This window comes from Trachemys scripta, chromosome 5, assembly GCF_013100865.1.
Source record: "Trachemys scripta elegans isolate TJP31775 chromosome 5, CAS_Tse_1.0, whole genome shotgun sequence".
Lineage (NCBI taxonomy): Eukaryota > Metazoa > Chordata > Testudines > Emydidae > Trachemys > Trachemys scripta.
The window spans coordinates 98132580-98145630 of record NC_048302.1 but is presented as its reverse complement, the minus strand read 5'-3'; positions in this window follow the sequence as shown (position 1 = coordinate 98145630).

Below are 13051 nucleotides of genomic sequence, written 5' to 3'. Positions count from 1 at the left end.
CAAGGGCCAAATTTGAATGATGATGTTGTGACCCCATGCTCCAAGTTGCTCCACCACTCACTCAAATTTGCGCACATACACACACCCCTATCATGATGGAGGGGCAAATGGGCCAAACCTGAGTGGTGCTGCAACTGCTGCACACCTGGTCACAATGCCACTCAGATTTGGCCTGGCCACCCTCTGCCCGACAGAGGGGGCACAAATTGAGTGAGTACTGTTGCAACTTGACCTTGGCACAGCTGCACCACTTGCACTATTGTAGCTATGCCAGTGCATCTACAAAATCTTTCAGACAGTGGGTCATCAAATAAACTTCAAACCCAGACCCATCTGACTTCTCATGCAACAAGCGCTCATCCTATTTTACGGAAAAGATAAAGTATCTGAGATGATCTTGCTCAACCTGAGAAAAGAGAAGCAGATGAGAAAGTGGTGAACACACCACATTCCCTGACAGAGTTCAGCCCAATCATGAGAGATCAGTGAACCGTTAGAGGAGAACATTAAATGCTATCAGAAAGAGTGACCCCAGGGGATTTCAGTGGAAGTCGCTCACATACAATATTTGTTGTATCCGGGCTCTGGCTCTCTTTTTTTAATTCAGACGTTTCTCATTACTGAGATGTTGACCAAATTCTTCTTTTTTTTTTTTTTTTTTTTTTTTTTTGGTAAACAATACCCAGATATAGGGATAGCTTCCACATTACGGAGATATCTCACTCCTTAGTAAGACCCAAAACAAATGTAGGCTGTATTCAACCAGTCAAACTGATCTAGATTTCTTAAAAACCTGTTTAGAAACACCAACATGCAAAAGACAGGAAGGCGCTTGCTGTACTTTTTTCAAATTCCCATTTTAGTATGATTTGATAATGCCTCATACATCTCTAAAAACACCTTGCTTGTGAAATAATTTACAAGTTCCCATCCAAAATTTGTCTATCCTTTATAGCTTCTGTACTGACACTCTGCCAAGTAGCATCAGAGAACTAGCAATACATGCCCCATTCTAAGAACTCTTGCAGAAAGAAATATCATCCACAGCAGATTCCTTTGTTTTCCATTTCTAAATACTTGTGTAAATTGTGGTTTCTGTGCATTCCTATATAGAATTGTCTTTATTTCCCCACAAAAACTTACATCACCTACTGAGAACATTGTCTTGGGAAAACAGTATAGAAGATACAGTTCAAGCAGCCTGTGACATTTCTGAATCAGGGGCATTACTGACTAGTCGTCTTTTACTGACTGGACCCGGCTCCCATCCTGGAATTTTAAAGATTTATTAGTGAGATTCTGAATCTTGAGCTAACCACAAAAGGATTCATACAGTAAGCCTTAATAGGAAAACTTGATGTGGAAGCACAGTGGTACATTAACTCCAGCCAAGACTAATCTTCCAATGCAGAAGGACTGACCCAGGTGATTTAACTCTTAACCCCAGCACATTGTGGTTTCAGCTCAATTATTATTTGGCAGTCTCGCTCTTCAGCTAATGCAAGTCATTAAAAGGACACATTTCAATTTGCTCCCCCTCAAAAAACACATTAGAATTATAGGCTGACATTTGAAACAATGCTTAAGTTGCTGCTATTTTTTAAGTGCTCTTCAACTAACAAATATACAGTATTTAAAAATTCAACACTAGCGTTCATTAGCTGAGGTGTGGGATCTCTTCATAGCTGATAACATGGATTCGTTGTTAGAAAGTGTAGCTATTGCATTTTCTTGAAATGCTGTGATGCCTAATCATGTGTGCACAAATGTTATCTGACTGCCAGCAAGTGGGAAAATATGCCAGTATTTTGATATCAAATAGAAAAGGGATCTGCAGGAGAAGTCTGTCATAATTCAATATACTGTGCAGTGCAACACAAACATGAACATTCATTGCCTTGAAGTTTAGTGCAGGGAACAATGTGTCAGAACCGTCTGTCAATCCCGTCAATGGATGAGTTTCCCTTACAGCACTATCCCCCCTCATGCTTTCTGTTCAGTTAATTCCATCCGCAAAACAGGCCGATTCCAGAAATGGAGTCCACTGAAGGACAAAAATAATCACAAGATTTTTCTAACCAGCCGTCAGAGCTTTCTGAGCACAGGGGCGCAATCTTAAAGTGGGAATTTGGGATGCAAGATCTTACTCCTGAAAGGAGCGAAACTCTAAGAAAAATCAGACCCCATCGATCTCAAATAATGCATACAGAGTCTTTTCATCTTTGATTCTGCTTGTGTTAAAGCTGTGTGGTGATGCATTAAGAACTGAACAACGCAGCCTCTGTTTAGATTCACCTTTCTAAGGATCCCAACAGTAAGCTGAAAGCTTATAACTTGTTATAAACAGTGTCAGCAGAGGTCCTAAGAACAGGGGATGAGTGTTGTAATCTAATGAGACATTTGCAGCATGCTCATGCTGCTGCATTATTCCTACAGCCACTGCCTCCTGCTTCTGGGTCATCCATGCTGACTCCTTTACCCTTCTACTGATTCATCTGTGATTTCTCTGATATGGCTGCCAAAAGAACAATTCAGATGTCAAAGCATTGCTTACGACCAAGATAGAGACTGCTCACCAAGAGGTACCGCCACCCTTTTAACAATGCAATTGACTGGGGACGTTATTGATCTGGCTTGCAACATGCTTCAGACGGCTGTTGGAAGAATTAAACTGCAAACACAACAGCATTACATCTCAATTCCATTTGGATCACAATGGTATCCCTAGTATGTAAGAGGTTGTGAAAATCAAAGTTGGGGCATATTTGGAAGAGGAGGTGAATTCATTTCATTGTTAACATAGTGACCAGTGCGGCCAGTATCTGAACCATATGGGTGAGCCACACAGAGGGGTTTGCCAGAGCCCACTTTTCAAAAATCATGTTCCAAAAAAGCACTTGTAGGCTAAATTGCAAGTTGTATAAGGTCTCACAGCCCATCCCAAGACCAACTCACAAAGTGAAGAGACATTTTAAAATTGATTTTTATAAATTTCCAAAACATAGGGGATCTCCTCCAAAGCACTTGCAATCCAAGATTGTGACTAGTAGCCACTGGGTCCCATTATACAACTACTAAAAGAATTACCGCTTTCTTCCAAAACATAACTCCTTTTCAGCCAGTGTGACTGTATAATACCTGAAGTTAAAAACTTTGATTATTTTTACTTCACAACTTGACAACTTAATTTTTTTCTACTCAAAGGCATCATTTTAGGGCCTGCTCTTTTGATAGTCAATAGCAAATCTTCCACTAAAAACAGTAGAAGCAGAATCCAGCCTTTATGGGAGGAAAAGCCAATATTTTTATTACTTTTTTTTTCTTCCCGTGTCCACGACCTAGAAGAATGAACACAGGGTTGGGAACCCAGAACTCCAGAAAGCTAGTCCTGTCTCTGTTACTGATTGGCCTCAATAATACTTTACAAATATCATTAGGAAGTTTTACAAAATGTCTGAAGTAGTTAATATCATTATACACACTTTACAGATTAAAACAGGTTAAAACTGAGGTGCAGACTGGTGAAAGGTCGTATGTGTAGTAACAAAAACTGGGATTATGCCCATTTTTCCTTTTTTGTCCTGTATAAACAAGGTTTGCAAGTTTCTCAAAAAGAGTGATATGTATTTGTTTTGTATATTCGAAACTCAAGATATTTCTGCCCTGAAGGCTCTATGCTGATTTTACAGCTAGTGAAAATACATCACAAGAGTCAGAGAGTGAAAACAGATCTGTTGAAAAGGGAAAGGATTTTCAGTAAGACTGAGAAACTCTTTGTTTTTATAAACATATATTTAACTCCAGGGTCTACTGTGAATTTAGAATTTTAAGTCTTTGTTAAAAATCCAAAACAACAATCCCTTTCTTCAATTAAAGTATGACAGCTCACAATAAATATCTGAGACCAGAAGAAGTCCTTAGCAGAACCAAGGAAGGCCAGACTTTATATTCTTGCTATTTGTAAGGTAAAAAAGAAGCAGAAAAAGATACTTAAATATAAAACTCTTATTGCCAATTGATCAGACCATTGTGGTGGCAAAGGTACACCATTCCACAGGATCTTAGATCAACCACACAAACCTTTTAGAGGTAGTGCTAGCCCACTGGGGGCCCTAAGGAAGAATATTCCCCCTCCCCCCCAACACATACTAAAAAAGTGAGGGGCGGCCCTTGAGCTGCTTGGGACCCTAAGCAATTGCTTAGTCTGCTGATGCCTAGCACTGGCTCTGCTTTCACATTGAGATTCTCACAATAACTCACCTAAGAGGGGAGGTGACTTTAAAAAAAAAAAAAGTTCCGTTACCACATATACAGTCTCACCGTGTCATGAAACAAAGAGGAGAGCAGTATTTGGGTGACAAGTATGTATGTTTTCATAATTATGATGCACTCAGATCCCATGCTGACTTGAGTGCATTATAAATACAGAGATAGATAGAACATGCACAAGTAAAACTATATTATAACAAGTGTAACAATATCCAAAACCCTATGACAAAAATCACAAGATTAGTTTGCAGTTACTTCTAATTTTATTAAACAAAAGCAGAGTGAGTATGTAATAGCACAAGAGCACTCAAAAATGTTAGGAGTTAATTTGCCATCTTGTACTTCTTATTGTCTAAAGTGTCCAAGTTTTTATGAGTCAACAGTCTCATTTCTCTGCAAAATTAAGGAAGCACAAAACAAATATGGGGCCTGATGCTGATTTCAGTGGGGCGCACGGAATCACAGCACCATTGAGGAGTTGCTCAGCATTTTGCAGAATTGGATCCCCTCTTTGCCCAAATCATTGTGCTTAGGTAAATTTATTAATTAATTGTTGTTGTTGTTAAATCACAACTGAATTCCATAAGATTTATAAAGCATTTTGTTACCAGATCAGCTACTTACACAACACTAACAATACTGGTGCAGCTTGCAAAAATTCTATAAATATTCTCCAACATACAATATTGTTTATGTACCACAGTGCATGACAAATGACTGTTCAACGTTGCATGTGCAGACATGTCTGCAGGGAATTGAGTGAACGCTGCCACCTGTTGGTGAATTAAATACAACTGACATTGGGTGCAATGCTGGAATGTAAATACGCCATATGCATTTGGTTAACATACTAATGAGAATTTTTTCATTTTCTAACAGATACTTTGTGTCATGCCTTTGTGTCCTGTTGTTTAAACTGAAATATTTAGTGGCGGAAGTAAGTACAAAAATATTTGTAGTTTTACACTGTCAGCAGCTGCTAAAATGCTTTAAGGATTCTACAGAATCTTCTGAAGTATCCAGCATTATAGAATTTTCAAGGAGAAAATTCTGTGCCCACAAAGGTTAAGCAGCATTGTCTACCTCTGTTCAGAAATATCTCCAGCACTGTCAAAAGACAACACTAGTTGGAATGACACCGTGTTCATTCAAAGACAATGGTACATCCTGGAATGACATCAAAAAGAGTGCCCCTAGCAGCTGCGTCTGTAGGTAGGTCAAATATCTCAGGGAATGGATATTTCAGTCTTGGCCCATCACTGTGAAGTCCTTTGTAAATTTTCTCTTAAATATAAAACACATTTGATTCCTGATAATGCTAAAGCCATGAAGAGATGTTATAGTGGAATCATATCAATAACATTTAGCACACACTGTCCAATACATCCTAGGTGTATTTTATTTATTACACATTTTTCTTCTTTTTACAGGTGAAATACTGGATCATCTCACCCAAAGTTGTCCACCTCAATTTGATTTGTTTGCCTTCATTGCCTCTAATTTGAATGTTTTCAGACATCCTTGTTCCTTATTAAACCTGGGTGTTTGTGACTGCCAAAATCCCTGAAGCAGCAGTTGCAGCATTGCAAGGATATTGCAGGTTTCCCCACCAGAGGCCTTTACAGTGCAAACCCCACTGATCTAATGATGTTTAACACAAGGTATCATTATCAGTAATCATTTGAAATAATACATTTGTTTTATTTCTTTCATAAGTAATCTTAGCCCAGATGCTCCTTAGAGCCCACTAACACAACAGCTAACTGAAAGCAATAATAAGATATTTCATTATTCCTTTGGGCAAAACCAGCACACAGTTATTATACAAATGTAGTGATCAATGAAAATGCCAAAGATTTTTGTTTGTGTTCCTGCATAGCTGGAAATTAGTAGGATTTATTCAGCCTATCAGCACAGGAAGACAAAACTAAACTGATAAGAGGAATCTCATTGAAACTTCTGTTATTCTGTCAGCAGTGGCACAACAGGTTTATTAGCTCTTTAACACACACCCCACCATACTATTTCTACTTAGGCTATGTCCACACTGGCAATTGAATGACAAAACTTTTGTCTTTCAGAGGTCTTAAACCCCACCCCCAGTCCCCCCAAAAGACAAAAGTTTTGCTGCAACAAGTGCTAGTGTGAACAGCAAGTTCTTGGCAGGAGCGATTTTTCAGTCAACAACACAAACACTGCTCGTTGGGGGTGGACGTTTTTTGTCAGCAGGAGATCCAGCAAACAGCAGCTACACTGCCCAACTTTTAGTGACACGGCTGTAGTGACACAGACATGTCGCTAAAAGCTGTGTACTGTACACAAGCCCTAACACTTTGCATTGCTGTAGCACATTTTATCAGAGGATGCCCTGGGATGTAGGTTTATGTACCTTGTTAGGTTAAGACCATCAGAATAAATAAGCAAGAGGCAACAGAGGCTAGGGATACCACCCTGCTCATCCTGGCTAATAGCCATTGATGGACCTATCCTCCATGAATTTATCTAGTTCTTTTTTGAACCCTGTTATACTCGTGGCCTTCACAATGTCCTCTGGCAAAGAGTTCCACAGGTTTACTGAGCATTGTGTGAAGAAATACTTCCTTTTGTTTGTTTTAAACCTGCTGCCTATTAATTGTATTTGGTGACCCCTACTTCTTATGTTATAAGAAGGAGTAAATAACACTTCCTTATTTACTTTCTCCACACCAGTCATGATTTTATAGACCTCTATCATGTCCTTCCTTAGTCATCTCTTTTCCAAGCTGAAAAGTCCCAATCTTATTAATCTCTCCTCATACAGAAGCTGTTCCATACCCCTAATCATTTTTGTTGCCCTTTTCTGAAACTTTTCCAATTCCAATTTATCCTTTTTTGAGATGAGGCGACCACATCTGCACTAAGTACTCAAGATGTGGGCATACCATGATTTATATAAAGGCAATATGATATTTTCTGTCTTATCTATCCCTTTCTTAATGGCTCCCAACATTCTGTTTGCTTTTTTGACTGCCGCTGCACATTGAATGAATGTTTTCAGAGAACTATCCACAATGACTACAAGATCTATTTCTTGAGTGGTAACAGCTAATTTAAACCCCATCATTTTTTATGTATAGTTAGGATTATGTTTTCCAATGTGCATTACTTTGCATTTATCAACATTTAATTTCATCTGCCATTTTGTTGCCCAGTCACCCAATTTTGAGAGATCCTTTTGTAGCGCTTTGCAGTCTGCCTGGGACTTTACTATCTTGAGGAGTTTTGTATCATCTGCAAATTTTCCCACCTCACTGCTTACCCCTTTTTCCAGATCATTTATGAATATGTTCAATAGGACTGGTCTCAGTACAGATCCCTGTGGGACAACACTAATTTATTTACCTCTCTCTGGCCATTTATTCCTACTCTTTGTTTCCTATCTTTTAACCAGTTACCAATTCATGAGAGTACCTTCCCTCTTATCCCATGACAGCTTACTTTTCTTAAGAGGGTGAGGGACCTTGTCTAAGGCTTTCTGAAAATCTACGTACACTATATCCCCTTGTCCGCTTGCTTGTTGACCCCCTCAAAGAATTCTAGCAGATTAGTGAAGCATGATTTCCCTTTATAAAAATCATTTTGACTCTTCCCCAACAAATTATGTTCATCTATGTGTCTGACAATTTTGTTCTTTACTATAGTTTAAACCAGTTTGCCCAGTACTGAAGTCAGACCTGTAATGGCCGGGATCACCTCTGGAGCCCTTTTTAAAAATTGGCGTCACATTAGCTATCCTCCAGTCATTTGGTACAGAAGCTGATTTAAATGATAGGTTACAGACTACAGTTAGTAGTTCTGCAATTTCACATTTGAGTGCCTTCAGAACTCTTGGGTGAATACCATCTGGTCCTGGTGATTTATTACTTTTAGTTTATCAATTTGTTTCAAAACCTTCTCTAATGACACCTCAATCTGGGACAGTTCCTCAGATTTGTCACTTAAAAAGAATGGCTCAGGTTTGGGAATCTCCTTCAGATCCTCAGCCAGGAAGACTGATGCAAATAATTCATTTAGTTTCTCCGCAATGGCCTTCTCGTCCTTGAGTGCTCCTTTAGAATCTCGATCATCAGTGGCCCCACTGGTTGTTTAGCACGCTTCCTGCTTCTGATGTACAGTACTTTAAAAAAAAATTGCTATTACTTTTTGAGTCTTTGGCTAGCTGTTCTTCAAATTCTTTTTTGGCCTTCCTAACTATATTTTTACATTTCATTTGCCAGAGTTTATGCTCCTTTCTATTTTCCTCACTAGGATTTAACTTCCACTTTTTAAAGGATGCCTTTTTGCCTCTCACTGCTTCTTTTACTTTGTTGTTTAGCCACGGTGACACTTTTTTGGTTCCATTACTATGTTTTTTAATTTGGGGTACACCTTTAAGTTGAGCTTCTATTATGGTGTCTTTAAAAAGTTTCCATGCAGCTTGCAGGGATTTCACTTTTGGCACTGTACCTTTTTAATTTCTGTTTCACTAACCTCCTCGTTTTTGTCTAGTTCCCCTTTCTGAAATTAAACGCTACAGTGTTAGGCTGCTGAGATGTTTTCCCCACCACAGGGCTGTTCAAATTTAAATATATTATGGTCACTATTACCAAAGGGTCCAGCTATATTCGCCTCTTGGACCAGATCCTGTGCTCCACTTAGGACTAAATCAAGAATTGCCTCTCCTCTTGTGGGTTCCAGGACTAGCTGTTCCAAGAAGCAGTCTTTTAAGATGTCAAGAAACTTTATCTCTGCATCCCGTCCTGAGGTCACACATACCCAGTCAATATGGGGATAGTTGAAATCCCCCATTATTGAGTTTTTTTTATTTTAATAGGCTCTCTAATCTCCCTGAGCATGTCACAGGTTCTATTTAAACCTAAAGGGCCAGACCCAGGTAAATCATGGAAGTCAATGAAGCTCCACTGACCAGATACTTTGGGCCAAAGAGACATGCTGAGTAAATACTCAGACAGCTGTTTGTAGCATATAGGCATTAAGTGTTTTAGTGGGAGCTAGCATTACTGGAAGTTTCTGCACCAGAATAAGAAGTTTTTACGTATCATTTATGTTAAATCCTGGGGTAGAAAGGAAAGAAGTCTGGACCTGCAAAGCCCGAGTGGAGGAAATGTTGAATAGGTCTATAGAAAGTATGGCCTATCCCTGGTCAAAATAATTGCTTTGATAAAGTTATGAGGCTTTGAAGGTGCCAAATTGAATCTATATTCATCACTTGTTGAGTTACATTAGGAAATGTGCCCCCAATTCTCTGCAACTTCTAACTGGAAAAGTGATACCTGGTCATTATGCAGTAAAGAAAAGCTTTTCATCTTATTGAAATGCATAGCATGGTTAGTCTAATATGCTAGTATAAGTAAGTCTCCAAAGGAATAGGTTACTGGCCATACTTTGGATTAAGTAAAAAAGACTTTAAAAAGCACGGCTGGTAAAGAGACATTGAAGAACAATTTCCACTACAGACATGCCTTGCCAAATAAGAAATGAACTAATCTCCTCAGAGTAGAAATAATTGTGCTTTTACTACAAACAGCATTTAAACTGTACTGTGGGTTGTGGAACTAATATTTCAGAGAAGCTCTCTCTTGTGCATTATGATTTAGCATAATAATAGCCAACTGGTTCACAATTAATTTTGTTTTCTGCACACAACTCCCATCAAAATTTGCAACTAGGTTGTAGAATCACAATGGAAACACTGTCAACTCTCAGTTTAGTTTTACAACAGTAATGCTTTTCCTAGGAGCATGACACGTTCAAGTATCCTCCTGGAATTCTGCTTTCTGGACTACTGAATATGAATTACTTCTACAGACTGAATAGCTCCCTCAGTAAACATTTTTGCATTATTTATAGCTGACTTGGTTTGGCCTGCTAGATTTGGAGCTTACTCCAATGTAAGTTCAAGTAACAGACTTTCATGAGTTTATGCATTCATAAGCCTTTTCCAATAACTGGCCTCTGAGCATTAAGTATATCATACCTCTAAATTCACATGCACCTACCACAGCACACAGAGCCACCATGTACTGCCAGGCATTGGAACACTCCTGGAAAAATGTAACCATGTCACAGGGCTAGCCACCTCCCACAGGACCCTGCATAGCTGGGGTACCTCTGCAGCACCCAGACTCCGTTTTCCCTCTTCAAGACTTAAGAATTCCACATAGTCTTTTTCATGGCTAATGCCATGACTCTTGCCTGGGTCTGGTGTAATAACAGTAACAGTTCAAAGCAATCCTTCAGCCCCCAAAATAAAGTCCATCACCACAACAAAAGGTTCATACTCAGCTATGGCATCTTTTATCACACCAAGAGCTCTTCTTCCGTCCCAGTTTGCTCTTCAGAAAACCACCACTCCCAGCCTTTCCTAGCTGGAGCTCAGCCTTCTGGCTCTGGCTTCCAGGACCCAACCCTTCTCCCAGGCAGGGTCTCCTGCTCACCGCAGGTCTCCTCTGCCAGAGCTTCCTCTTCCTGTTTCCTTTGCCTTTGACATTCTTTGTTTTTTGGCATAGCGATCTCATTATACGAGGTTATGTCCACCACTTTCGTCATTCATTTTTAGCCAAAGTGTGTGTGTGGTTTGTTTTTTATGATCCTTTCACTCACTTTAGTATCCTTAAGGAAACACATCATGTTTTGTTTTTGCACTACTCTATTTCCCTTTAGGGAAAAATATTTGATTCCAAGCTGACTCCATTTTTCATAAAGAAACTTTCTTTCCATAGAATATTGCCCACAATGCCCTAGAACATGATCAACAGTTTCTGTGGTTTTGTACACATTACACATGTAACCCTTCTGCCAGGTGAAGCCAGCAGCAACAAGGTCAGGTTCAATATCTAGGGGTTCCTTTTCAACAATACAACACAGAACCGTCTTGAGCCCCCACCCAGTGACCGGGACAATTACACACCGCCCCATGGGCACCTATAAGAGGCAATACTTCCCCTCTCACAAGCACAGAGTATGAGTATAGCAAAAACTTTTAATAAAAAGGAAGGAATTAACTCAGCATTAATTTGTGAAAACATTGCAATTAGGGCTCATAAACACAAACCATGAGCAAAAGACCCACCCCCAAGTAAGTTGGGCAATGTCCTTTTTCCCTCGGGGTCTTAAGTCCAGTAACCCCAAAATACCTTTAACGTGCCTGTCCCTTCTCTGTACCCCACTCACAGTTGCTGTCGTTGGCCAGTGCAGCCCCAGAGTTCAGAGGTTCATCCACAGAGGTCACCTCCCACCCTGTGTGGAAGGCATGGGGCGGGAGGGGTAAGGAGGCACCTTACATGCTGCACTGCTCAGGCACTCGCTCGTCACCCCAACAGCTGATTGCAGGGCTCTGCTCTGGCCCTTTCCACCAGCTTCTCCGCCAGCCGCCTTGCTGGCCATGCCTCTCCGCCAGCCGCACCTCTCTGCCAGCTGCCCTGCTGGCCACTCACCAAGATGTCTTCAGGGCCCCTCCCCACTTGACACAGCTCCTCAGTGATTTCAGCTGTTAGTGGGGGAGCCTCACTGCTGGTGCACACTGGGCAGTCTCTTGCAATAGAGACACTGTCCCAAAGCAGGTCTACTATTTAGACCTAGGTATCATTGATTTCAGCTCTGTAGCATGTAATAAGACTCTCAGTTGAGTCTAAATTAGCTCTTTTATTATACCATGGAGAAAGGAAGGGTCAAATGCTGTCTAGGATCCTTAAACAGGGCCCACACCACCAGGTACAAGTACCTGTCCCCACCCTCTCTCAACACATTGGGTTTTGGAACCCATGTCCCCTGCTTAGTAAGTGCCGTTCAGTTGAGCATGAGTCCCTCCATTGGGGTATGCCACGTACAGTTCTGCTGCCCTCGGTTCACGCAACAAGGATAACAATCCTTTTTTACTCCTGCCCCAATAACAAGGAGACTGGGGATCCAACACCAGCCACAAGTCATCATTTGGGCAAGCAATTCCATCATGCTGAGCATGTAAGCAGGGTGGCTGTGTCCATGCAAACGAGATCAGCTTCTGAAGTCTTTTTCCACAGCTCACTACTAGATGTCAGGGGAGAGCTCATTCAGACTCTGCTTACACACAGCCCATCTTTATGTCTTTTTAATAAGTTTAACTTAACATTTAAGGTATCATACATTGTAGAAACTTTGTCCTTTTGTTTCCTTAGCCCATAGTTCTTGCCATTCCTTCTCAAGTTCCTGCATGACCAGATTTTAAAGTCTTGTCTATCTTACTATCCAACTCCTCATTTTTGTAGAGCATGTTTTGTTGCTTTGTCAGCCATCTCAGTTATTCCGATATGTGCTAGAATCCATGCATTTGTTACACAGATACCTGTTTGCATTATTTCCATAGTTAGGAACATTATTTCACCTATTTATGTCATTTCTGCTTTCTAAAGCCCCTGTTCTAGTTATCATTATGCCTGACAAGGAATAAGATAAAATTATAACTATAGCCAATTATACATCTCTTATCCAGGTTAGTACCAACATTACCCTCATTAGATTAGCTCAGTGTGTCTTGTTCATATGTGGGATCTTATCACTTCTGGAACCAGCTGATGTGAAGTTTGGGAGGTCTGGATTGCCTTTAGCAGGTCAACAGGTTCCTAGCTGGAAATGTGGACCATTTGGGATTTGGTACACAGAAACTACTTTTATCTTTGGAACAAAAATGAATTTTTAGTGTAGTGACAGCAAAAGCAAATGTATCTTTCCTATCTGGTTAGGTATTAAAATGTTATCCTTCTGT